Source organism: Anser anser, assembly GCF_964211835.1.
Source record: "Anser anser genome assembly, chromosome: 10".
NCBI lineage: Eukaryota > Metazoa > Chordata > Aves > Anseriformes > Anatidae > Anser > Anser anser.
In genome coordinates, this window is record NC_139730.1 from 13,504,709 (window position 1) to 13,532,550 (window position 27,842).

Sequence of the window (27,842 nt, forward strand, 5' to 3'; positions counted from 1 at the left end):
ACTGCAGGAGAAAGAAAACCTGACCAGATGGACACTGGATCTCACATAGCACGGTTGCTCTTACACAGCTAAGGCGAACAAAGCATAAATTCACCCGCACTTCTGAACTACCTGCACAACCGTCTTTCCACTGTGCCTGCCAGCCATCACACTGCACAAAGAGCCTCGGGGTCACAAATTATTCGGTTTGCCTCCTCGTACGTTTCAAAAAGGGTTCCTACCTAGGCTTGGAGTCCTGCATTTAACTCCATTACCTCAAACACCCACGAGTACAGGAGAATAGTCATCCCAAGCTCATTTTACAACCAGAAAGAGAAGGCATGGCCAGAAGGTGGGTGACCTTAGGCAGGCTGAGTTCTTGCTCTCCCCTGGCACACTGACTGCGTGCTGTCCAGCTGTGACCCCATCACCACTGCGCTCATGGTTTATCTGCATTCCTTAACTTGGATGGGATCAACCCAAACTTCAGCAACGTACACAGGCAGAGAACAAAATCACACCTCCAGAGTCTAAATCTTGCATGCAAAATGTATGGAGGGATTACAGGACAGCACCTCTGGGAACACTACGGGAATGACTGTTCCATCACTTTCCTGTGCCCTCTATCACTCTGAATGCATCACCTCAGCAGAATAATTCCTGCATTTGACCAAAAGAAAGGAATACGACTATAGTCCCACTGCAATGCCAGAAAGATGTGCAGAAGGAGGCCTCCCAAGGTCATGGTGAAGAAAACATCCACAAAACACCCACAGCTGCACCAGCAGCTGTCAGGCTCTGCCAAGAAGCCCTTTTTGAGGGGGTCTCTGGGAAAACACAGGGTATGACGGAGCACAGGATCTACCTATGGGCAACATGTACTGGGTATGGAGGACAATGCACACCCACTCCTTCCCTGCACCCGGAGCCACGCACCATCCCCTTCAGGTGCAACTCAGCCTCACGCAGGGAGAGCGAAGGGAGGTGCTGAAGGCCAGAGTTTCTCCTTTTGTCCTTGACAGCTCTGAAACACCAAACATACCACAGCATCTGGCCAAGCAGCCTGGCTCGGGCTGTCGCTCCCTTGCCAGGGAGACTGACTGACAGATTTGATCAGGCACACGGAGGATGGGCTGGGACATCCTGAAGCCCCATCTCAAGCCGCCTGCTGTTTGCAGCATTAATCTCCAGTGACAGAGAGCCCCCACCATGCACAAACCAGCTGTGCGACACTGCAAGTAGGACAACACGTCACTAAGGGAAACAGGAGGGACTTGTAAGTTGTCCTGGTGTTTTGCTAAGGCAATACATCCCCAAACCCTGCCACCGATGGGGAAGGCAGCGGGGACTGGTGATACAAAGTGGGAAGTAGACTAGAGAAGCCCCAGGATAAGGAAGGGAGAGTTGAAGCCTTCCTCAAGATGGTCTGTGTGGAGCACATCACAAAGCTTCCTATCAGTAAGAGATCTATAAAGCATTCCCCTGACTCTGGGAGATCTCTAAGCTCTAAGATGAATGCCAAAGAGTAGCGACAATATTAAGCCTTGATCACAAAGGGTCATCTCCTGCATCGTGCGCGCAGAGATCCACCAGCCCTGCTGCTTACTTGCTGGCTGCAGGAGCTGCCTCTGCTTCTCCCTCTTCTTCTCCCTCATCTTCCATGTTCCTGCATGACCTCTGCCTGATCTCCACTTCACATACTCCATCTCCAGCCCGTCTTCCCTGGCGGCGCATATACCCTCTGCTCCTGCCACAAAGCTATGAATCATGATAGAATAATAAGCTCGTTTATGAGCTGCACACAAGCCCAAAGGACCAAAGAGCAGAATAAATCGCTACAAAGCTCCCTAAGCCGATTTATTCATTCAACAGGTTTCTGCTTTGACTCCAGCCTCCTCTAACTGATGTCCAAACAATGCGGCAGTACAACAGGACAAAGAGCAACCTGCTTTCAAGAGGTTCATTACTTTTGTCTTTTCAAGATCAAGAGATGAACTGACTTGTAAAGGATTTGAGTCCCGGCACACCAGCTGAACGCATCGCTGCTCTGCCTGATCCCCAGGCTCGCGGGAAGGCCTGCGGCAGCACGCAGTATGTAAATGCACTGCTAGCACATGGACTGCTAGCGCAGGCCTGCGGCACAGCTCCGCCGGGAGGAGGCGGTCTCACCTCCGGGGTCCTCTTGCCCTCAGGGTGGTGGACAAGGGTTTCGTAATGTGCCTCTCTTGAGGCAGGAAGACTTGCAGAGTTGAACACAGCGGGTTGCTGGCTGGTACAGTCCGTACCCACAAAGAGGGCTTTGCCCTTCTTTCGCCCAGCAGATCACACCACCATGCAGGTACCTGTTCCTTCCTGCACAAATGCATCCACGCGGTAGCTCAGGACCACTCCTCTTATCTCACCAACAGGACACTGAGGCAAGGCAGGTTGCAAACACTTACCAAAGTTTGCTTTTTGAGGCAGGAGCAGAGCTGGGATGGAAATCTGCACATTCCTTTCTCTGTCCCTCGCCATCCTACCTCCTTTTGGCCTTTCCCCCAAACCTTTGGGCCAAAAGCTCATCTACTTGTTTTTTGCCACGCCTTTTACTGAGGTTTACCCATTCCCAGACTCTCTCACTCCAGCCTCACCAGGATGTTAGGAAGAAAGATTTATTTCTGTAGCTTTTCCAAGTTCATCACAGCTCAGACACAGAATTAGGAAAACACAGAATCTTGTGTGATTTCCCATTTGAGCAGTGCCCTCCCCCCGAAATCCAGGCAAGTAACCAGGCCTAGGAGTGCCCCCCCAACCACCCCAAAAGAAAGTGTGATATAGCCTAATGCATGTGACCTAGCAACTGGAGAGCCTGCATCTGCCGCTATACCTGCCCCGTATTATCTGACTGGCTTGGGTCACAAGGGTCTCTCATCTGTAAGAAACAGACAGTAATTGCTCCTTAAACGTTCATCTGTTACTTGCATTACAGCACAAACACAAGGGTCCTATCTGAGGCCCACAGGTAGAGGCAGAATATTTAGGAGAACAAAAAAAAAGTACCATAATTCAATAACTCAGCCCAGTGGAACATACATTCTGGGACAAAGGATAGGGACAGGGTCCCACGGCAGAGTACACTGCCTCTCCCAAAGGCCCCCATGGGACTGGTAGGTGTTAGACAAATGCAGAGCAATCCCTTAGAGATGCTCTGGGTAGGAATTGTAAAGGAGAAGGAAGCAGGGCACGGCTAAAAGAAAAATGCACAAGAAAAAAGCATCTGTTCTCAGGCATCCTATTTAGTGACTCTGTAAATTGAAGGTAATATGAATGAGGCATTAAGGGATCTCTCACAGGCCCTTGCTATTATGGTTTCACAGGGGTATCATAGCATAAAGGAAGTCTTAAGAATGGGTAGGTGGAGTCCCTTGATTCATTAGTCCCTGTAACATCCTAAAAGCACCATAGCAAGACGGAAAGCACCAAATCAAGCTGCAAGCAGTCTCTCTCTGACCCCGGGTAGGGTTTACCCTTTGGGAGGCTGTTGGCTACTTCCACTGATGTCCCCTCTGCCAAAGCCACAACGTTCTCCAGAGTCTCTCTCTCTCTGCAGAACAGTTGGCTTTCCAACTGTGGAGCCTTCGTGCTGAGAGTATCCCTAATTTATCTCCGTGGGGATGAAAGGAGCCGGGAGGAAGGCATTCAGTTCTTGCTCAAATTAATCCCTCTTTGCTTTCAGAACAGCCCAGGAATCTCTCAGCTGGCATTTTCGTTCATGACTAAATGCTGGTGGAGGGTGTAATACATGGCTTAAAGGAACAGCTCACTGTGAGCACACACACTGCCAGGCTCACACCGCCTTTGCTTTGCAACAGGACTCAGAGACAGTGGGCTTTGAAGGGCTTTTACAAACACCCTTCCTCTACATAATTAAAAGCTGGTTATTTTTGCCACACAAGATGGAATCATGTTTAACAGCCCGATGACAGCAAGGAGCTACAGCAGGGGAAGCACACTCTGCAACTACAGGATAAACGGCCTCCAAAAACTACGGGAGAGCAGCAGAAATTGCAAAGAAAGGAGACACTGCAAGTAAATGGAGGAGCTATTCTCATCCCGTAGGGGTGTGAATTTCTGCAAAGTGCTTGCTTCAAGATCAGGGTTGAGGTCCATTTAGCAGAACAGTGGGGGAGAATGCAAGAACCAAATTAGTAAGGACAAGGAATTCTCCGTGTCCTCAGTGCGGGCTTGACTCAGCACCCATTGCAGGCACTGGAAATCTTTCAAGTGACTGTAGTGACCCCTAAAGATTGCCAGCCAGGCCCAGATTAAGAGCCTTTAGCAGGAGCTACCCAGGACGAGACAAAATCTGAGCTCTCCCAAGGTATCCCACGTGAACTGAAACCTCATCAGCTCCATGGGGAACAGACCAAAGTCTTCTGCTAGAGGGTAGGTGAAGCTGCCAGACAAGACAAAAAAAAAAAGTTTGAGAAAGGAACACTGACTTCATTAATCACAAGGCTGGACATTTGCATGCAGGCAGGGAAGCCCCATGAGAGCACCCTTGCAAAGCTGAGGACAAAGAGCAGCTCGCTCTGCATTTAGTCCAGGGGAGCAGAAGGAGGCGGGTATTTGGCCCCACGGAGTAGGGACACTCAGCACAGACTACCACCACCAGACTGCTGAGACAACAGCGCTCCACTGACATCCCGAGGGACTGACGGGAGCCCCGACAGCTCCTCCTGCCAACTGGCAGGGGCTGCAGACAAAGCCCTGGGAGAACCCCGAGCGTTTCGCACCAAGGACATGAACTCGGAGCATATCTGCATGATGGATCACGGGCCATGAGCTCACGTCTGCTCTGTGCTGCAGCCCAGCCAGGCGCGTGTTCGCTCACCACCCTGCTATTTGGATTTGACAGTGCCTGTGCAGCTCAGAAACCAGGCAGAGCCCACTACGCTGCCTGCAGAGGTACCCCAGCAGCACCACTACCTACACGTGAAGCGGCCAATTTAAATTCATCCCTTGCTTGTCTTCAGGAACTGCAGCCTCAGAGCAATCGCACCACACTTACAGAAAGTCTCCTTTTTCATAGGATAAAATAGCTGCTCTGGCAGTGATTTCAAAGGCATGCAGGCTGTTTGGTGCTTTCAAGAATCCTTTGAATTTAAGAACCGAGAACCTACACCATCCTGAGTGCTTTGGGACACTTTTCCTAAGGATTCACAAAGTGCTTTTGAACAAGGGACTCAGTCTCTTGAAGGCATTTTGCTACCCTTGCAGTGCTGCCGTGGTTTGTACGGGCAGGTGGCTTCAAACTGGTCCCAAACAGCAGTAACAGACTGATCCAACATCTCACCCCACTCAGTATCGGCTTTTTTCCTCGTTTTCACAGGCAAAATAACCACTTCAATTTAGTTTCACATCAATACATTGCCCAGGATAATAGGATAGATGAAAAGAAGAAGGGCTGACTAGCAGGAAAACATAATAAAAAGGTGCTTGACTGTGCGAGTCGGTGCTGGCCTCTGTGTCAGCGGCACAATTAGTCCGCCTCTTGCAGGCCGCATGGCTTGGTGTTGCATTTGACAGACAAATCAATCCTCCCCTTCTTCTAAGCACTGTCTAATGAATAAATCAGCAAGGTCAGTGGTGCTGCTGCTTCGCCCTTTCCCTGGCAGCCAGCTGGAGCTGGACCTGCCGCCTGGCTCCATCTGCCTTGCTTCCTACAGGATCCAAGCGTCCTGGGGAGCAAGACTGAGCGGTTAAAACACACGACTGGGCAGCAAAAGTCTGGTTTTACTCCTGACTCTAACGTGTCATCTCAGGCAAGTCGTATCAACCCTTCAGAACAAACTACGCATTCCCTTAACACATCCTGTCTGCTTAGCCAGCTGTGGAAGAAGGCAGGGGGGAGAGGGAATAGACAACACACCACCACCCAACAGCAAGGAATACTGCCAACGGGAAGTTCCACCAAAGGACTCGAGGTCACTGCTGGCTTTGCTTTGGTCTACTTCACCACTGCCATCTGCATCAAAAGCAGAAAAAGACTGCCAGATCCAACCAGGAGTCCTCCAAGAAGCCCAAACAAAGCAGTTATGAATGTCATTGCTGTCTTACCAGAGAAAAGCACAACTAGGCCCTCACCACCTCAGTAAGCTAAACTGAAAGCTGCAGCAAGGAGCCACCTGGGGCTGCAGCATCACTGCCACCACAGCACTGCAGGAGGCGGCAGAAACAAGACCCTGTCCCATGACAGCTGGATGACCAGGCAGATGGAGGATGCCCAGCTCTGGGGTGGATGAGGCAGAACGGATTATCGCATGCAGGAGCAGACTGGGAGCTCCCACCATCGGCCACCCCACGCCAGCTGAGGGGGAAGGAGTGCTTGCTGCAGCCAGCCCCGTCCCTGTCGGTCACCTCCAGCCCTCCAGCTTTGCTGGAGAGCCCCAGATTATTGTGCTGCTGTGCTATAAACAAATTGTTATAATGATCTGGTCTTGTGCATGCAAAAGGGCCCTGAGCTAATTAATGCAATAATAACAACAGCAGCAGCAGTAATTTACTCAGCACTAAGTACGTATTAAGTGTTTTCAAAACACCCAGGAAGACAAGACTGCCGGCCCAAAGCACTCAGCCTAAGTGGAGAGGAGAGGGAGACGGGAAAACAAGCACAAGGGGATCGGGTGAGAACATGTCAGAGACCTGCCAGAAGTAGCTTCTTGCAGACCTGTTGTAAAACTGCCACCCTGCCCTGCAGAAAGTTGGGCTCTCCTTTCTTTTTCTCCTCTCTCTAGTCCCCAGGTAATGTAAATGCCGTCCCCCGCTTATTGCCAGGAGTCTTTAGTTTTGGAGTGATTCTGACTGGACTAACCCACAAATGCTTTACTCGAAGTAATCCATGGAAGATTTGCTCCAAAACCCCATGCAAGGCCCCACGTCCCCTTCACCACTACCCCAGCAAGGGACTTTCCCACCTCTGGTTTAAGTGTTTCACTCCTGCTTGTCTCCACAGCACTGAGCTCCCCTGAAATCCCAGAGCAGTGAGTAATGCATGACCTAAACACTTTTTGTAAGCCCACAGAAAGTGCTTCCCTCAGCCCAAGCCAAAGCCTCGCACAAGGAGCAAACAATTTCTGCAGCAACCACAGAAAAGATTGGGAAAAGAGGCAAAGCAAGAGGCGGCCAAGCAGACAGATGTGTGCTGAATGGGAAAGTGATGACACACTGCTCACCAGGCCTAAAACCAACAACTAACTCAGTTGTGGAGAGTCTGTCCCCTCCTGACCCCATGGACAGAGTCCCCTGATACAGGGGCATGAACCTCGCAAGCCCTGGGCAGCAGTCACATACAGGAGAATCACGACGGAGCTGAGAAGTGGCCCTGTACCAACCACCATCGTGACTGCCTCTACCCGACAATCAGCTCAGGGTCAAGAACTCCAAGTGACGAGACTCCCACCCTCAGAAGGATGCATTTTCTCATCTCATATCATCGCCTTCATTGCCTTCTGACACCGCAAGTCCCTTCAGCACCCTGCCCAGCGCCACCTGCCTCTTTCCCCTACTGCCTTTCCCAACCTACGTCCACCCTCCCTTCTCCTTGCCGAGCCAACAGGCCGTTCTGCAAGGCCTCAGCCCCTTCGCTAGGTCTCTGAAAACGGCCCCAACCCTCTCTTAGGGGCATGAGCCTCTGAGGGCTCAAGAGGAACACCATAATGCCTTCCTTGCAGTACAGCACACCCAAACCACTGCTGCACGAGCCTAGAAGCTATAAGGACAGTGATAGCCACAAGACCAAGGAAAGGCCCAGCCATCAAGGCTGCAGAAGAGAGAATCCCCATACAATAATGAAAGATGACTAACTTGGAGGCCATAGGTACAGATATTAATTACAAATACAGCTTTCTGCCATGCAGGCTGTGACAGGCATCCTAGTAATCGTATGAACAACAAGTTCAACTGCCTCTTTCTATCAAATTGATGGAAGAAGAAGCAGGCAGTCCTCTGGGCTAGTATGAATCACCAAAATGCAGCCACCTCCAGGGTGGGATGCAACTGTGCAGTGACAGCACCTAATCTGTTCAGGCAGGAACGAGGATGGCTATATTCAGCCTAAACAGAAAAGAGAAGCGAAACAAGGCAGGGAGAGCCAAAATTCCTCCCTGCCCTAAGTTCCCTAAAATCAGAGGGGAAGAACCAGATTCAGATCTCATTATCAGCCAGGCAACTGGCCCTGATGCACACTGATCCTCATGAGTGACCCCAAGGGCTAAAGAGACCTCAGAGACTCACATCCCATGCTGAAAACACCCTCACTGCTGACTGTTTGCACTTTCCTCACTGGCATAAACATGGCAGGGTTTGGGAATATTGTAAGGACAGAGCAAAGCACTGGGAAGACGAAGAGCCCATTGGACTTGGCACAAGGCACAGCTCCTCACAGCGCAGCCTGTAGCATGTCCTCAGTCACTTCTCCCTCCTACACCACAGAAAACAGAGGAGCTGATGGAGGAGAGATGTCTGGCCTGGCCTCCCTTCACTGCCTTCTTTCTTACGTGCAGGGCGAAGGAGTTAAGCACACGCAGACTTCAGTAGGCCAAGATGCACAAAAGCTGCTGCTTTTTACTGTTGGTCTGTTTGAACACACAACACCTCTCCCCTCCCGTCTCTCCCTCACTGTCTTTTGTAGACGTCTGTGTATACAGGTACTCAGTAGATGGTTAGGTTGCAAATCTAGTTCTAAGACAGAAAAGAAATCAGCTTTCTAAAAAAAACACACCTGTTGTCAGCAAGTATGGGGACCCGGGGTTTTGCAGACAGCAAGGTTATTAAATGCTGCTGTCAGAACAGTTTTATATGACCACATCAGCTTTTGTAGATACAAGTGAAATGGAGTTTAGTACTACTTGGGATTGCCACCAACACCATGCAGCTTGGGAATAAACGCAATGGCTGCAGCCCTCCAGGACACTCTTGCCTGCTCGTGGGCAGACCACATGGCACACGCTCACCAAGCCAGCAGGACATCAAGGCAGCAAAAAGAGGATTCTTGTAAGACAGCAGCACAAGTCACTGGCCTAAGCCAGGTGAGAGAATCAGGTCCTGGCTATGGAGGTGCCAAAACTTCTCAGTCTCTGTAGAAAGGCAGCAGAGCTGGGCCCAGATGTGGGGAGGGCAAGAGAGAAAAAGGACTAAACAAACGAGCACCATGGACTGCCCTTCTTTGTGGTTCACGCTGGTGACCGCTAGATAGTTCCCTGGCTAGGCAGGGCATATTCAGCAAAATTCCTATCTTTCTGCTTTTATGAGGTTAAAACTTCCAACACCGCTTGAGGGAATATCTAGTTCCTCTTTAAATTAACGTGAATCAAGCACTGAAACCCCTATGGTAACTTGGCAAATCTCTGCTTTAATATAGAGACTCAGTGTAATTAATATCAGATTGTAGAGCTCTGGGATGTACTGCAAGGAGGTCACTGGAATGTCTCTGACATTTTCCTGAAGGCCTTTAGGCTGAATAATAAGAAAATTGCGTGGAACAAGCATAACAGCTCCACTGCTTCAGCAGGACCCTGCCTCCCTCCGTAACAGCTACAGAGGGAGGGTTCAGCCCATAATCCTCATGTCCCTGGAGCCCAGGGACTAATCCTGAACAGGATTAGCAGACCCACTGTCAGAAGACTGACAGTCATCCTGCAGGAATCTGTGCCTTACTCAAGAACCCTCTCAAGATGGGTAAATCAAAAAGTTGAAGACTCGGGAGGAAGAGAGCCTCAGTGCATCCTCCTGCAGCATCAACCCCACAATTAGCACAGGCTTTTAACACTCTCTCCAGTGTTTTCTGGATAGGCAGTGGGACCTACACACCCATGGTGCCATGTAAAGCAAACTTTGGCTATTGCAAAGCTGCACCTTCGAAAGCTGAGCTGTTCTGTAAATTCTGGCTTACTGTTTTTTCCTTGTTAGCACCCAAGCACGCCCAGCTCCTCATGCTCTCCCAAAAGCAAACACCCACACAAAAGGTCCAGCACAAACACAGACAAAAGTGACAGCCCTTCTGAGTTCTCCAAGGACAAGGCTGCAACATCAAGCCCGGAATTCACAACTGACTTACATTTCTCCAGATGCCCAAAAGCAAAGGGGCCGGCTCCTCCTTAGGGGACAGTAGGAGTATGAAGGAAAAGCCAATGGTGACCCCCCAGTAGATTAAGGGCAGTGGGGATTAACTGTGGCAGGACACGTTGGGTTCTCTCCAGAGCAGCCCCGCAGGCTGCCTGTGGCACACGCTGGCACCCAGGGGTATTTCTGTGACCCCAGGTGCTCCTTCTGCTGGAGAAAGCAGCTCTTGGCGTGGAGCTGAAGGTGGCACAGAGCCAGTACCAGCAGTACTACCAGGGCACAGACACTCCGAGGATACAGTGCTCGAGAGTGTCATCCTCAGCAACACCACGGCCTGCTGCCGAGCCCATCCTCACTGCCTTCCCCTAATCCCACATCTGACACTACCAGAACACAGCGACCAAAGCCCTTCCTACAGCCCCTTCCCACACCAGCCTCCCAGGAAGACCAAGGTTCCCCCACCCCAAACTGCACACCAAGAAGGGCAGTGAGTCTTCAGCCACCCAGAGCAAGCCCAGTGGGACAGGGAAGCCAGGACATGAGGCACATGCCTTTGCTATGTGAATGCTGAGCAAGGTGCTTTCACGTGTCTTGTGTAACCGTGGGCTGCAGTCGCCTTAGCCAACAGTTGCCTTAATTGGACAAAAAATAGGCTGGTGAGATGGTGGGCAGCAAAACAATGAGGAGCATATAAGGAGAGCCCAGGAAATAGATATTTCCAGCTTCTACATAAGTCTGACAGGGAATATTTGTCTTAAGTAAATGTTGCCACCAAGCCAGTTGGGAATGTGCCCAGCCGATTTTCCTGTCACCTTGCCAGTAGCTGGGGAGACAGCTGAATATGCCAAGAGTACTTTTTAATGTCCAAGAACAGGATTTGCTGCCCATGCCCAGACACTTTGTACATACCCAACTGCACTGACCTATCTTGGACTCACTCATCTCGTGCTGCTCTAACAGCCCAAGATAGGCCCCAACCTAAGTAGAGTCAAGAAGGCTATGCAATTAAAACATGCACACAGCCTGGACTCCTCCTGACCCAGGACTTAGCGTGAGATGTCCCCATCATCTACACAGCTCTACACCCAAGTCCGGACATATTTTTACCACGGGTGTGAGTAAAGCTTACATGCTATACACTGCTTCCTCTCAGCAGTCCAAATTGCTCCCATCCTGGTAGCCTTCCAAAGCCTTTTCATAGTTTGTCCTGAGAGAAACACAAATTGTCCTACAATTGGCCATAAAAAGCTCTCACATCTCAGTACAAAGAGCCATGAAAAAAGCCTTGAGCACACTCAGGCAAGAGAAAGCAGTGAGGATTCAGCAATACAGGTGGAACTTGGAGGGCACAAGCTGTTACCACTGACAGCTTGGCCCAGCCTAGCTGCCTCCTAGGCCAACTGCAACAGAAAAGCACCACCCTGCATGTCTCCTCAGAGGAATTTTTAACCTCTGCCAGGTTAATCTTGCTAATCGTGTGTTAAACATTGTGAAAAACATTGCTTTAGGCCAAGTGAATGGGGCCACCAGTACTCAACAGCTTACCTCTGACAGCTAACCTGGGAAGAAACTGATTTTAGCTGGTTAGAAACAGGCCGCTTTGTGGGGAGCAGTGAGATTTTTACAAGACACTCCACTCTGGCTTCCATCTGCTATAGTGGAAGTGAACAGTATAAGCCAACCTCCAGAGGAGCAATCTATGGCAGCCTTAACATCTCTGAAAATCCAAGCCAGTTTTCCTACCTTGTGCTCTTCACCTTACGCAGTCCTGAACACGATCCTGTCTTGCCAGTGTGACAAGGCACTGTCACCGTGCTTTGCTCCCCAAGCATACACAGCTCACTGATAACAAGTGTTAAGAAGAAAACAGCAGCTTTCTGGCTGGCGTTTGCGTTGTTGGATTCTAGCCTGGAAGTAAAGGAATATAGGAAAGCACTTGTAAAAATATAAAGACAATGTGCTCACATCATGCTTCCATTGACTTTGAACAGTGTTATGCCTGGAGTGAAATGACTCTGTTGGGCTTAAGCTTGTCCTCAGAAATGTGTTCTGGGTTCTCAGCAATGCCATGAGAACTACATGGGTATCTCCAAGGGAAGAATTTGGCCAACTATATTTAACTATTGAAAATTGCAGGGTTATTTGCAGAATACGGGCCAGAGTCCCATAAAAGCAAAACAATCAGAAAGAAAAGATATTCCAGAATGACTGTGAAATAGCAAACTGCACCCTCTTCTCTCATCAAAGCACACCAATTTACAAAGTGATCAGCACGGGTACTGATTCAGAGAAGGAAGAGGCAATATTTACCTAAGCACCTGTGCTTATGGTGTGTTAGACCTACCCAACAGCCTGCAACCCTAGCAATCAGATACTGTGGGAAAGAATTCACTATCATTTCAGCCTTAAAAGAGTCATGAAGCAGTACACAGCATCAGCAAAAACGTGCATTTTGGCAGCATGGGAATGTCATCTCGTATTAGAGCCAGAGCCTTCTGTTTTGGGTCACATTGACTCAAATGAGCTGTTTAAAAAAAAAAACAAAAACACCCTCATTCTCATGTGTTCTCCTCTCTTGTTGCTGCACTCCTTAAAATTCCTCTATTTGGGACCACAGATGGAATTTCTCTCCCAGCTTTCTCATAAGGAGTAAGTAGTAAGCACAGAGCTCAAAGAAATCATAAGAACCCCACACTCCTCTTCCCATCCTCTTGCAATTCTCCTTCCAGTCCCCACCCATTGAAGTCAGCATGGGTGTTGTGAACAGCAGAGGAAAAGCAGTCACGTGTGTTCATCCTGGCAAGTCTCCCAGCTCTCCACTTCTGACATCTCTTTAGTCCAATCCATTCTTCCTAACCAAATCCCCCTCTTCCCACATCCCAACCCTAAAACCAGTTGTTCAGCAGCTGACTCCAGGCAAGAGTAGCAGATGTAAGGAACGCCGCTATGACTCACAGCAGAGGGGTCTGCAATATCAGGAATCACTTTAAAAGATCCGAACCATCTCCCAAAGCAGATATTGATGTGTCCAGAACACGGCTGTCTAGGCTGCATTTAATAGTATTTTCATGGAAAACATTCTTCCTACCATATGTGCTTGTCAGCTCCTGCACACTGCATCCACTACAAACATAAGGAGGTATATTCAGCTTGAACTATTATTAACCCAGCTCGCTTCTACAAGAGATCCTATTTGTTGAGAAATTCTTCTGTGGTGAATGGCATCTCCTCACCACTGAGCAAGTCAGTCTAAACCCCAAGGAGTTTTCATCCCAAGGCAAGTCCTCAAAAAACGCACACTGCCGAATAAAGATTAGACATTTTATATGTCACTGGGAGACGTCTGTAGGTTGATACCAAAAATGCACCCAGCCAATCCACTACCAGCACATTCAGAAGTGTACCTATGGTGGTAGGAAACAAAGCCCAGAAGATACCAAAAACAGCTTTAAAAACTTCTGTTTTTTCCTTCTGTCAACTTTTGGTGCAGAAAGGATTTCAACCTGATGGACGAGAAGCATCTCTTCCTGCTCTTTTCATGCATGACCTTAGTGTCACCTTTCAAATTCAGGCCTACTTCAATTTGGTCCCCATTTTAGGAACCGTATATTTTAGGCCACCTATAGACATCTTACAAGACACTGACCTAGTTTGCCACTCTCCTGTCACAGAGCTGGCTCCATGCCACACAGCCACTCACCAGCTTCAGGGCAGAACCAGCTTGCTTGCACTCCTCGGTACATCTGGGCAGAGACCAGCACGCAGACCATGCAGCACTTTTAGGCCCCCAGATAAAGTCCTAGGCTTCATCCCCCACCTCTTAGCACACACATACGCCCTTTCAGGGAAAGAATGGGCTTTTCCTGCTTGCCAACCCTTAGCTGAAATGACAATGCCGCAGCAGCATGTGGGCCAGAGATAGCAGCACAGAGCTGGTACCACAACAATATCAACGCCTAGCAATTTGGGTACCCTTTGGTACAGGTACGTCTGGAATCACAGCACTGCTCTGGCAGCAGCGTAGTGCCCCTTGCTTCCAGGTAATTTGTAGCAGTAATGCAATTCACATTTATGGTAAACTTACTGCACGCGGAGCTGCCAGCGCCCTCAGCAGGTGCAGCCAGGAGACCCTCCTCATTCCCAGTCCATCGCAATGCACTTTTGAAAGACTGCCCCCCAAGCTAATGTTTTCCCAGAGCTAAAGAGTGTTTTGAATCATTTCATAAAAATCACTTCAGCTGCTTGTGAGTTATAGATGAAAAACACTTCTGGGGGGAGGAGGGAAACAAAACAAGAAACCTTCTAGCCAGAAAGCACGGCTGGTGCTTGAAACTTGGCACAAGGACTCTCAGCGAGGAGTCTGTGCTTTCCTAAACTGGAAGACATTTGGCTTTGATTTAACAAAGTTATGAGTGTATGGAAACCGCATACTTAGCATGCACTGGAGCAGAAGCCTTCGTGCAGACTTAATTCTGCATTAGCATATTCTTTTCCATTTAATTAAGTGTTGCAAATTGTTTTCCTGTTAATTATTTCAGTTATGGACAGTATTATTTTCCGTTTTGGAAAGCAGAGTCTATTTCAGGGGGGTTAATAATCCTGCTAACTCTCCTTTCCTAACTGTTCATTGCTGCTGATAAGATTCCACCTGCTTTTGTTAAGACTGTAGGCTTCTAGCTCATTTATAATTGGATACATCCTATACCAAATATCTCTAGAAGTGCTGATATGATATCCCAGATGGTAGCATTCTCTTTCCTCCGTGTGCATAATCTCACAAAAAAGCCCACCGATAGCTAGTATTTAAAGGAAATTTGTGTACTCAGACATGGTAGGTGAGCTGATCTGCTTTTGTATTAGGGATGGGTGAATCCATTCAGATGAAAAAGAAGCAAGGAAGAATGTATGGGAGCCAGGGCCGGGCATCTGGGAGTCCCGGGCTTTATTCCCAGCACTTCCACTGATCTGTTACAGAATTGTTCAACAGCTCCACCTCAGCCTTCCTCATCTGAAAAGGGTTTACTACTGACTGTACCAACCTGGCAGGTGTCTAGAGGGGATTAGATAGTATTTGGAAAAACTCTGAGATTCTCAGAGGGAGGGTACATCACAAACGTGAAGTGGTCACACTGCTGCTGTATTAACTGTTGACAGCCTGCTCTGCTCCTGCTTGAAACATCTGCCCATGTATCTGAACCGACTCTAGGCTACTTATCTTTGCAAAGAATTAGGATGAATAACAGCCCCAACCAAAAAGCTATCCAGAGGGGAATCCGCATGAATTTTCCAAGAAGTGCATCGCCTACCTCCTTGCCATTAATACACAAGCAAACTTATTTATGCAATAAAGGGCTGCTTGGCAAAGCCTAATGAACTGAAGGCATTGTGAGGATGAAACAAGCATCAAGTTCTTTCACTGTAACTTTTTCAAATATTTCGTATCTGCAAAACTGCACTGGGAAACTCAGAAATAGTGTCTCTGCCTCTGTCCCACAATACGCTTCTGTATCTTCTTGCAAAAATTTATTTTTGACCTTCTAGCTGGTTTCATTTCTGCAACCAGAGACCATTCTAAACCTCTTCAGGAAAACAAAAACCAATGAGGACAATATTTGTCAACAACAGACTCAGCGATTGGTCATGAAACTTTCCCCTATCTCCCCTCCTTCTGTAACACCATCTGCATAAAAAAAAAAATAGAAACAATGGACAGAACAGTAAAGTAATAATTTCTCAAAAGGCCTAGATTGTCTTCGCACTGAGAAAGACACTGGCCTACAAGACCTAACCTGTTTTAACTTTAAAGCATCGCAAAGCATTAGCCTCATGAGCCGGCTCTCCGGGAGGTGCTATTATTTCCACTCTGAAAAGGAGAGCCCAAGAGTTCGAGGAGTGTCTCCCAAAACGCATTTGGTCCCACGAACTGGGAAAAAGAGGAGCCAGTCTGGACACAGTCTGTGGTGCAGCATTGCCATCTACTCTGAGGCCCTTAGAATGGTACTGCCCCTCTTCAGCTTCCTTCGCTCTCTTCAGCCAACAGTGTTTATCTTTGTGTTAAACTCACACACGCCCCAAAGTAAATTATAAGGCCAGGGCACTAGACAGGGTCAAAGGCTAGCGCATGAATTTACCATACTGCCTCCTCTCTCCCAGGAGCCTTTCCTGAGTCCTAATAAAGATCTCTGAAACAAGATGCTAATGCTGGATTATCCAGGTAATCTCCCTGAGTTACTTTCCTGGTTTGCCTGGTTATAAATAATGAATTAGGCCTTTACTTATTATTTCTTCTGCCCTTTGGGTTCACTGCGAGTCTTGGGAAGGAATACAAATTTAAGAATATTAGATCCACTTATTAATATCAATTTCTGCCAACCCTGCATGAGAGATGTTCCCCGCTCTGTGCATGCTATTGATAAAATGAAGCGGTTGGGATGTTAATGGCATGGATCTAATAGCTACGAACTGGCCCAGCCTTACTCACCATTCCCATAAATTGAATTTTAAAGAGGCAGATGGGTGCTTCGTAAGTGGAAACAGACTCATGTGCCAGCTTTCATTTCTTTTCCACTCCTGAGCATGGTGAAATTCAAGTCTCCCCACTGGCTTTGTTCACATAAGCCTATCCTTACAATTTAGTGCCAAACTGAAGAATCCCCGTTATTCCCATACTGGATTTCTAAAGCAGCCTGGCCAGTGCATCTTAACCATTTCACTGCTGCATGCAGGCAGCTGAACATAGCAGCAGCAGCCACATAGGCTTGCAGAGCTCTTCCTGCTGAGAGAACCAGTAAGCAAATCCAAACCAAACCTGCATGCAGCCCTCCCCCCCCCACCCCTTCTCCCTCTTGCCTTGTTCCATCTGCTCTCTGGCATTAAAGCAATTAATTCCAGTAATAAATATGCATATTCTTGCAGCACTGACCTGGCTGGGAGTCCCAGGCAGAACCATACTCAAGGGACTGGAACGGAGTTCCGCCACCACCTGAATGCTGGTAGACTCCTTAGCCCACACAACACTCCTTTGCCACCAGGCTCCTCAGCCTGCCCACAGGGCTTCTGCCCTCGATCCTGCCAGCACCGCTTTGCCAACAACAGTAATAGCCAAGCGTAACAACTTGCAGATGGGTGCCAGCATCATTACCAAGAACCCAGATGAAATTACTGCCTCTTGGCTTCTGTGCACCTACCATGGTCAGAGATGGGCACGTGAGCAGGCCTGGTAGACTTCACACAGTTCAAACAACTACCTTAAAAAGTCCCTGAACAACTTTGAAGTCTGCTTGCACAAGCAGTTACCACCAGTGCCACCCTCAAAATAAAAAATTTCTAAGTGTAAGCACAGCTCTTTAAAGCCCTTTAAATTCTTAAAATGCATCTGTTCAATATTGACCACATATTTGAAACAAAATAGAGGATGTGTGAATCACTGGCACTGAGGATCGTTGGCACAGCTAAAGGGACCAGGACTGACCCTGATTGATATCACCCATGTAATGGGCAATCATTACTGGAGGTCTTCCCCTGGTCCACATTTCAAGCCCCTCAGCATATGCATTCACATTTAATTATGGAGCCTCTGGATGTCACGCTTGGCTTAGTTGCAGCGGATATTAGTTGCTTCCACTCTTAAAAGTGTTCATGCTATCTCCCAAGGAAAGGGCCAATCTGCCACTGTTCTTGAATTAGGACTTGACGCTCCCTTTTTCTCCCTTGAAGCACAGACCATTTGTTCTCCTCCTTCTGTCTCAGGTGGCATAATTGAGTCCCTTGGGGAATGCTGACAATTGAATGGGAAGTGAGACCATCTGAGGCAGCAAAACAAGCGGATAGTGATGACTGAGGGATGTTGGATGCAGCTTTAAGTTCTCCTGGCAACTAAACACCCATTCCTTAGAGACTTGGGATTTCAGTGATGGTCTAAGGGTCCCAGTGTGAGGGTCACAACAGTGGATAGTGTCTCCTCCATGACTTTGCAGTGACCACAGAGAAATTGTCTGGCTGCCTTATCTTAAGGTATAATATATTAGGACTGCCTAGAGACATGCTCATCACCTTACCTGAATGTTTCCTTGTGATGATGATGTATATGGGGTATTATCCACTTGGCTTTGATATGAGATGGTTATATGGGAATCATAAGAGTCCTGCATCAAGATCAGGAGGTAGCAGAGTATGACCAGCATGAAGGGGAGAAAGCACTGTGCTATTCACACCTCATACCTAAAAAGAAAGGAGAACCTTCAGATCAGCTTTATAATTCACTGACAGTCAAAGCAAACATTTTAAAGCTGGTGTCGGTCTGCCAGAGCTGGGGAGTAAAGGCAACACACACACAATTGGTGCTGCTTCTGCTACATTTGGTATGAAATCAGGTAATCTCAGAGGCCTACGAACAACATATTAGAATGGCATATCCCAGAGCTTAGAAACACACAAGGTAGCAGCGGGCTGCCCACCCACCTGGGGGAACAGGAGCAGGCTGAGCCTTGCCATGTTTTTGAGACAATTAAAAAAAACAAACAGGCAGAGTGAGAAAGAGAAAGAATTTCCTTATTGTACGCTAGAGATACAGCACAAAGGGTTCACTTTCAAGTCCACTCACCACTGCACTCAATGCCATCCTCTGTGGATTGCTTGCTATCATCCCACCAGGCTCAGCACTTACCACCACCCTCTGCAGATCAGGCACACAGAAGGCCTCAGCCTTGCAACACCAGCCCTGCCTCCTTCCCCCAAGCTCAGAGATAAGCACCTGAAAGATCCCATCCCCGTTCCTGCTGGGATGGCCCTGAGACTATCCCCACCTGGCAACAGCTCTTATAGGCAGAGAAAAAACCCCAGCCTCAGCACTTTCGCAAGCACAGAGATATTTAACTGCATCTTGACTGGCCAAACTCCTGCTGGAGTAACTACGCGCAGCTGACGCCAGCCCCACGGCTTCAACGGGCTGCAGCTGCCAGCGTGGTGTGCAGAGCAGGGCATCGAGTGCAGTCCCACCGCCAGCTCACGCCTCCTCTGCCAGCTGAAGCTGGAAAGATAAAGAAAAGGATTTTTTCCTTTCTCTGCCCTTCAGTTGCGCTGTTCGTGTCCTGCCCCAAAAGACGTACAGTGCAAATTTTCAAGCATAGCTAGAGTTTATTAATGGTAGCATATTGCTGATTAAGTGATCCAGAGACCCTTGCAATGCAAAATCTCCAGTCATCTTCACACTACTATTTCTTGCCCTCCACTCATAAGCAGAGGTGGGATTTTAAACAAGTCAAAGCGAGTTTAGATGCAGAGGCTAGTACTGAGCCAGGAGAGATCAGAACAGCCAAAGAAAAGCTGAAAGTGGTTCTGTGACATCCCATTGTCTTCTACCCAACAGACCTGGCTTTTAAACACCTCTCCTGCATTGCTTTATGCAGCAACTGCTCCATGAAATTATTCACCAAGGCAAAAAAAAAAAAAAAAAGATCCATGAAGTTACTCAGATTACAAGTCTGAGCAATTAAAACCTTGATATTTATGGCCCTGTAAGACAGAGGCACATTAATAAATAATACTTTGCTCTGCTACAGCACTTTTCCTTTAATGATCTCCAAGCAATTTACAAGTTTTTGCTAGCTGAGCTTCACCAAACCCCTGCAAGGTAAGGAGGAGATAAATCGAGCACCTTCCCTCCCAAAGCGAAGGCACCTCCAGGAGGGAAACAATGCAACTGCTCGACAGTGCCGAAAACACCAGCTCAAGCTGAGGTTTCACCACTCTGGGCACTGCCTGACACGCACTAATGATGTTCCTTGAGCCAAGGACACGGGACGTGCACAGCATAGAAGAATACAGGGGCAGGGCAGGTAGGGAGCCACATAAATACCTTGCGTGTTCTCCTCATTGCAGTGCTCTAATCACCACCCAGCACGCCCTGGCTGTTGGAGGCTGGCACATTATTGCGTGAAGGATATTGCCTGAAGAACACCTGAATTGTCAGGGTCTGGGCTTCCCTCAGGAAGGAGCTACGGCAGCATCTTTGGCATCCAGGGCTCAGCCACAACAGAGGCGCAGGGTAGCAGATGGCAGCAGGGCTGGTCGGCAGCCAGCTGGCTGGGTTACACAGAGCTGCTCGGGAAGCTAATCAAGGCCTTCAGATCACGGGAATGTCGCCCAGGTGAGGGCTGCAGAGCTGAGCAGATTCACAACTAGCCAGCAAAGCCTGTAGCTTAAGTGGGTGCAGGCTCTGGTCCCTCCATCACTCTGCCACCCTTCCTCCCTGCTCCTTTATCCTCGCAGAGCATGCAAGACTATCTTACAGCAAGCCATTCCTCCTCCTGGGAGCTGACAACACTGACAGGTCAGGGCACGGAGGCCCTAAAGGCCGCAGAGCCTTCAGGCCACAATCCAGTGCCTGATCCCTGTGGGCCTGACACTACCACTTACCTCCTTTAGCTCTTGGGAGCTGGAGAAACCTTCTCAGACTGCTTTGCCCTTAAAGCTCAAGAGATTCACCTTTGCTTATTCCTTCCCAATCTTTTCAAAGCCGGGTCCTGTGTGCACTGACTAGCAATAGAAAGACTTGGTGGAGACAAGACTGCCCCAGGCAGTTCAAAGCCTGGTGCTTGCCCCACGTGAGGAAGGTTGCAAAAGCAGAGATTTCCTTGATGCTCTTGTGCACTGGCTGGCCTCTCCGAGTGCAAACCTGCAGTGCAAGCACAGCAGAGGGGTAATGCACAACCTCCAGGTGGTCGTGCTGCTCACTCTTTGGCCTACATCCAAAACCAGCTGATTTACCACACTGTCAAGAAGACAAATTAGACGGCTTGCTTAGAGCTTTATATTTATTCTAATGACAAAAATAAAACAACAACGAAAAAAACCTATGTAGTCACTGCTAGAAATGTGTAAACCAGTTAAACACACTTTATAAAACCTTACAACAATATTACATTTTTACTGAAACAATCACAGGAGCAATTTCACCTGTACTTACTATCCAGTCATCTGAGCACAAACAGCCCTGAGATTTATGTACGAATGGAAACATAATTTCCATTATCTCCGACATTAAACTTGGCAATGGAAAATCCCGTGCCTGGAGTGCAAAATCAATTTCAATAACCAGAATAGCAAGAAGTCAAAGGCAGAACTTGGAAAGGACACGAGTTTCTCAAATAGCCAGCCAGCCTCTTTTATTAGGGGGATGCCACTGGGATAGGATGGGATGGGCAATTGGATATTCTGCCTGGCTTTTTTCTCTCAGCGTGAAATATTGCTGTAGCTACATGAGGCTGGTTCAGGATCACAGTAACGTGTCTCAAACCTTGTCTTCCTGTCAACCCACACGCTTGGGATATAAAAATCAGAAGAGAAACCACCAAACCACAAGACTTCTTGCTGCATCCAGACCTGAGAGCCCAGAGTCTTAAATGTTTGGATCTTCTTCCAAGATCCCTTTCAGCCCGATTTACTGCAATTACAAACCATTGCCTTAAACATGGCATGTGAGGCTTTAAATCTCTTTCCACTGTTGAGGCTTGAGGGTGACGGAGGGGAGCATTACCATGACTGTAAGGACTTTGGATATTCCCATTTGCAAGCAAAATACCAGCTCCCCACTTAACTACAAACTGTCATATTCTGCTTCAGTGGCAAAACTCAAAACTCGGTTTGACAAGCCATGATGCCACAGGCACCTGAATGGAGGATTTGATCCCAGCTCAGATGCGATGACACGAGCTCTCTGGAAGTACAGACAGGCTGACACTAGGACACCTTTGCTCTGCGAGGGCAAACCCTTCACTCTCCGTCACAAATGGGTTCCTTCCCCTCTGCAGTGAATTCAGGAGTCAAGTGGAAAAACAGCTATCTCAAAGTTTATCAAAAAAGGCGGATAAGGGATAACACATACAAACACTCCTAAAAGAAATAGCAAAAAATTAAGTGCCACTTTCAGTGCAAGAATATGCACAAGTGACAACGAGCTGAGGCTCTGCCATGAACTACAATCAGCAAGAAATGAGCCAAAGGCCTGAGCCACCCCCCCAGCTCCCCTCACTCGTGTCCCTGTGATAACCAGCAGCCAGTGTTGTGGAAAAGGAGAGAGACTCCTGAGTGATCCTTCCTAATAGATTCGTCTTTTATCATGTTTTCATGACCTTTGTAAAAGGCAATTTAAATTCTAATTGTCCTGCAAGCACCACAGGAATCAATTAGTGACAAGAGATGTTAATTGTGCAGCCAGGGAGGAGGCATTGCTAGGCTGCTCAGCTCCAACACGGGGTTAAGAGCCCAGGGGGATGCTGGGATGGTGTGGGCTTTAATCAGTCCTCCCTTTTTAATAGTTTCCATGTTGTGCTGCAGTTGTCAAGGTCCATTAGTCGCAGGCAGCGCTGAACGAAGCGGTGGCATCCTCCCCCCGTTCCTGCGCTCCACAAGCACACGCACAAAGGATCAACACGCACTGCCATGGAGAAAGCAAATCCTAAAACCTCCTCTTTTTGTTCTCACTTCCTTCCCTACAGACCCTGCATAGAAATCAGGCCTTGGGCAGTGGCTATTACACACTAAATGCTTAATGTTGGTGGACTGTAGGGAAAGCAGACGCATTCCTCTCATCTCAACTTCCAGCCAGAGCCTTCCATGAAAAGCAAATGCTCCTGTTTCTGTACCAGGACACACAGCACTTCTCTCCTGAAGGCCCTGGCACTGTTCAGGCTGTCCCTTGAAATGCCAGACGAAGGTCACACTGAATGCCCGGTATCTGTACTGCACAGGCATGAACTGGGAAAATGCATCTGAGCCAGAAGCAGAATACGTGGCCTGAAAGACTGTCCAACCCATCCTGGCACGGGGACGTCTCAGGAAAAGAGAGTTTGGCACAAGTACACGGGTGCACCTTGGGTTTCATCGTTTGTTACCTATTTCTCACCAGGTGCAAGTGGTCCTACCCCGCACCTGCACCATCTGGCTCACAGGCAACTGTGCCAGAGGAGTTAGGCAATGATTCAGAAGTCCTCGCCACCTCCACAACATGTAGCATAACTTCATGCTAGGAAAGCTTATGCTGTGCGAGGTCATGCATCTGGGAGAGTTAAATTCCCTACAAATAGCCCCACCACTGTTTTCTATTAAACACCATCACAGACCATTACTATCACCTAAATCTCTCCACATCGCCCACTCAGTCAACCACCAACCTCACATGATGCCTTGGGGAAGTGCTGTGCCAGCCCCTGGGGAATCTGTGCTTTTCTATTATATGGAATTCACACTTCAAAATCTCTCTTTCCAACTCCACATTGCCAGGGCCTTCGCAAAGACAAGAGAAAGGCAGAAAGGCATGCCCCTTCCTTGTAAACAAGCATCTGATCAGAGAAAAACTGCAGCACAAAAGCACATTGGGGTTAGATTTTTCTTTCAAATCTTTATTTGTACTCACACGCATTCTCACAGTCACCCATTAGCTCCTGAAACTGAACAGGATCCTACCTAGGAGCTCTATTTTATCCTGGATCTGATGCACAGAATTGCAGCCATGTTCCTTCTAAGGCTCTAAACCTCTACCTTCAGCCCCTCTGTCAAAGCTCTTGGTACTTCTAGGCTCAAACCCCACAGCCACAGCTGAGCTCTGCATTTCTGCACCTGTCCCTGGCCATAGACATGAAATCTCTTCCCCTCCACCCCGTCCCCTTCCATGGCACCGACCTTCCTTTAGCCACGCAAACTGTTCGAACTGGGGCCATGTCCCAAGGCTGGGGCAGCTCTATCCTGCCAATACCACCCTCTTTCCAGATGATCTCTAGTATTTTTCTGACAGTCTCGAACTTTTGTGAGCCATGACTCCTTTACTCATTCTTTGCTGATCATCTAAATAACTCAGTGCCTCGAGGACCCCATACTCAACCTATTTGCTTTCCTCTCTGCAAATCCAAGAGGGATTAAATCAACTTATGCTAGTCACAGGGCATTGCTGCAGCACATTCCAGCACGTTCCAGTTCACAATGGGGCAGTCAGTATTCCAGGTAGGCCAGGCCACCCCTCCACATGGCCATCTGCACCCCAAAAACAGCATTCCTGCCCAGGACATTAACCTCTTTTGCAAAGTGTGCCCACTCCTAGTGCTTCACTAGGATGTTTAATTACTTGTGACTCTGCTCAAAGCACAGTAAACGCTTTCTCAGCAAATGCTTTTCTTGGGAATGCTTTCCCCATGGACACTGACTGCTTTATTTTATCTGTGCCACATTCTCTAGCAGCCTCTGGAACAGGAGACAGGGACCATTTTTGTAAGGAGTGCTGAGCACTACAGGAATATCCTGACACCACTGCCGTCCATCCTAGCCAGATTGTCACTTTTGCCAACTGAGCTTTAGGCACCCAACCTAGAAGAAAGGAGAAGAGAGGACCTGTGTCTGTGAATGTCTCAGGACATCTGCTCCCTGGTAGCAGCATCAGAACCAGAGGTCTCTCCCTGAAACTCACTCATGAACATGAAGCTAGGCATAGCTTTGGCCACTGCAATTTAGAAGAGGTTTGAGACTCAAGCCAGAAGGCTAGCAAGAAGCCTGGCATTAGCATCTCACTGAAATTTCTGAAACACCTTTCCTCTGCGTGGAACCCAGAGCTTCAAAGCAACACAACAGACTTCTGTGGCACAAATGGGAACACAAACTGGCAGGTGAGAAGCACAATCCCCACGTGAGGTTCCTCCCATCTCTTGCCAGCTTGTCCTTTCCAGCTGCCACATTCATTTGCCTGAGCAGTGGAACAAAGCCAACTTCGCTCCCATCAACTTTATGAAATATAATTAGCATTTTCTCTACTCATCCTCTGTCCAGAAGATCCACAATCCCTTTTTTGTATTTCCATAAAAAATAATGCATTTTGTTCTGCTTCACAAGGCCCATTGCTCACCTGCCCACATCTCTTTCAGACTCCACTAGTCTTCATTTCTTCCACCAGTACAATCATATTATGCCTTCTTCTCTTTCTTCTGTTATTTAGGAGACTGTGGACACATTTTATTGCTGAGATTTACAAAACAACTCAGTCAACCTTCACATAACAGACCGATGCAGCTCTAGAAATGGGAAGGAATGATGGCGTTGTTTGGTCACCGTACCACACGCGTGACTCTGTAGTCACAGCTGGTCAGTCTCAAACCTGACTGGGAGGTTCATCTCTTGAGCCCCACATCGCAGAGCCCTTTGGGATTCAAGGTGCTGTACATACTCCTGGCAGAGCCGGAACTGAGCTTGTTCTGGTGCACTGCACTAGCTCTGTGCTGCTTGATGTGCTCATATAAAATTAGCATACAGTAAGCCCGATCTTTTCAAACCAAACAGGAAACAAATGTTCTCCGGAGGATCATGACAGAACCAGGGAAAATAGGCTCATATGTCAAGAGATTCCCAGAGGCATCAGTTCCCCATGCCTAGAGATCAGCTGAGAAGAGAAACTCCCTCTGGAGGTTGCTAATGCCTTCCTCTGCTTTTCAGAAAGGATGACAAAGACAAGCTTGCTCTCTCTTCCTTTTCCCCTTTATTCATTCACCAGCATCTGTATTGCGTGCTAACGCAGCCAGCACTATCTGTGAACGTTCAGGCGAAGGCACAGGGCTCCAATCAAACCTAAAGGGTGCATTCACGGCTAATCACTCAGTGCAACGGGAGAGCCTGGCGCTTAAGCTGCTGCCATACGCGAGCTGAAGTAAAGAGCTGCTGTACAGAGGTGCCAGAGGAAGCCTTTTTGATGGCTCAGCAACTTCTAACACTTACTTCCATAAATCCAAGTTAGCCTGCATATATTATACCATCAAATCTGCTAATAATATGTATTAAGTGTACCTTATATAGAGAGATACCATATATATGGGTGCTGTTAACAGAAAAAATAAAGAGTATCATACATACCTACATCATACATATCTAATTAGCAGACATTACTCCAGACACATCTGATTTTATCTATGCCTTTAGCATTCACTGAGCATGCCTTAGGGGTCCTGATATTCCTAATCCTAAATGTAATCTTTAACCTCCATTTTAACTCCCCCAAATTGTTGCCCTGAATGCCTCCTGTGGTGCTGTTATTTATTCACAGTTAAAGACAGCATTATTTCATCAGCCCATCTACCTCTTGCTCTCCTGATTCTCTCTATTCAGAAGCTGCTTTACTTCTTTCGTTTTTCTGCTCACCTGGAATAGTCTGTAATGGCTCCCCCATGGATCCTCACTACCCACCTGTCTCAGTCCAAGCGTGATGGTTGGAATCAGGTCCCTTGCTGAGAGCACTGACTGGTGTTTCTCATCAGCTGAACTATGCTTGAGGCAGGTGCTAAAGCTTCACCAGCTTTTGCCTTTTTTCTCCTCTGCTCCTAACTAGAGAGATCCTGTAAGGAAAAAAAGAGAAGCCCAAGTTCACACGGACAGCGTGGGTACCTTCAAAAACATACCAGAACCAACATCTCAGCAACAAAACTTCTCTTTGACTAGACACATTAGAAAGAGACAGTGAAAAACAAGTAGCGGTTATGAGAATTGGGCTAAAGAGAGGGAGGCCAGCAAGACGGGAATTTCATTTGCCAAGTAGGAACTTAAACTGATTAGCTTCAAAAAGCCTGGAGTGAATGTTGACATCAATTTGACTTAAAGCTGCTATTATTTTTCAAAGCCATTTTCACCAGCTGCCAGAAAACACAACCACATTCAGAAGCTACAAGAAAACCTATCAGCATTCAAGCAGCTGAGCTGCAGCCAGTTTCCCATGATAGCATCTGGCACTGACTGCATCAGAACCATGTCATCGGAGCACAGAGCACCACCATTTCCCTTTCTAGCGTCAGGCCTTGCACCAGTACCAGTCATGTTCGTCGGCATCTCAAGCTTAGCCAGCAGCAGCCTGGCACTCAGCACATGACTTACAGTCACTTACAAGCCACCAAGCCCAGCAGCAGGTGTGCTTCCTGTGTTGGATCTTTGTGGGCTATACTAGCACCAGCCATGCCTGTACCAAGGCCATATAGCCCTGAGGTTGCCATAACTGAGCCTCCTGCTGAAAAAAAACAACAGGAAAATTCGGATATCTCAGCACAGACATGGACCATTTCTGCTCTGGGCTGAGAACTGAGCCTGCCACGAGGCAGCCAGTGGAACAGACCCAAGTATATGAGAAAACCACGTGAACAGACCAGTCCTATTGGACCAAGCCCTGGCTGCTATTGTACTTCCCCAGCTCTCACTGACAGCAGGGAGAAGGTTACATTAATTTGACCATGACAGATGGTTTAGGATTTGAGGGCTGGTACTGCATTTCTGAAAGACTGTTTCTGACAGTCACTGTCCAGCCTGCTCAAGCCCATCAACTTGCGTAAGAGAAAAAGAGTTGAGACAAGTCCCATGATGCACAGATAGCTGGCCAAATTGTCATGTTTTCGCTTCATAAAGAGCAACATCAGAGTTTCAGGAAACCTGGGAAAAGGGAAGAGAAGGAAATGAGATAGCCACCATTTCAGCTGTCCATGAGCCACCTGAGAGCTCCCCAGGACAAACGTGGTTTCTACAGCTTAATACGAACAGTGCATACGCTCTGGACTTGAGGAAAAAAGATAAAAAGGCAAAATGTAAGAGCCAGACCAGCATGCTACATGAAGTCTTCCCGACAGAGGCAGCACAGTAGCCATCTCTGCTACGTCAGGCTGTAGTGAAGCAAACACAAAATGGCAGCAATTTCTAGCAGAGCTGTGGAAGTAATGTGAATGTCTTCCAGTGAGGGGGAGACAGCTCCA

At 48.0% G+C, this 27,842-nt stretch overlaps 1 long non-coding RNA gene across 1 annotated transcript in view; it reads right to left on the minus strand.

Moving 5' to 3' along the window:
* The window catches only part of LOC310905110, a 117,577-nt gene that overhangs the window by 75,859 nt on the left and 13,876 nt on the right, over nucleotides 1–27,842 (minus strand). The window contains exons 3-5 of the long non-coding RNA XR_014588786.1: nucleotides 26,299–26,447; nucleotides 18,138–18,300; nucleotides 11,824–11,988 (exon numbers count right to left, since the gene is read on the minus strand). This is a non-coding gene — a long non-coding RNA (uncharacterized lncRNA). The remainder of the gene's footprint in view (nucleotides 1–11,823; nucleotides 11,989–18,137; nucleotides 18,301–26,298; nucleotides 26,448–27,842) is intronic.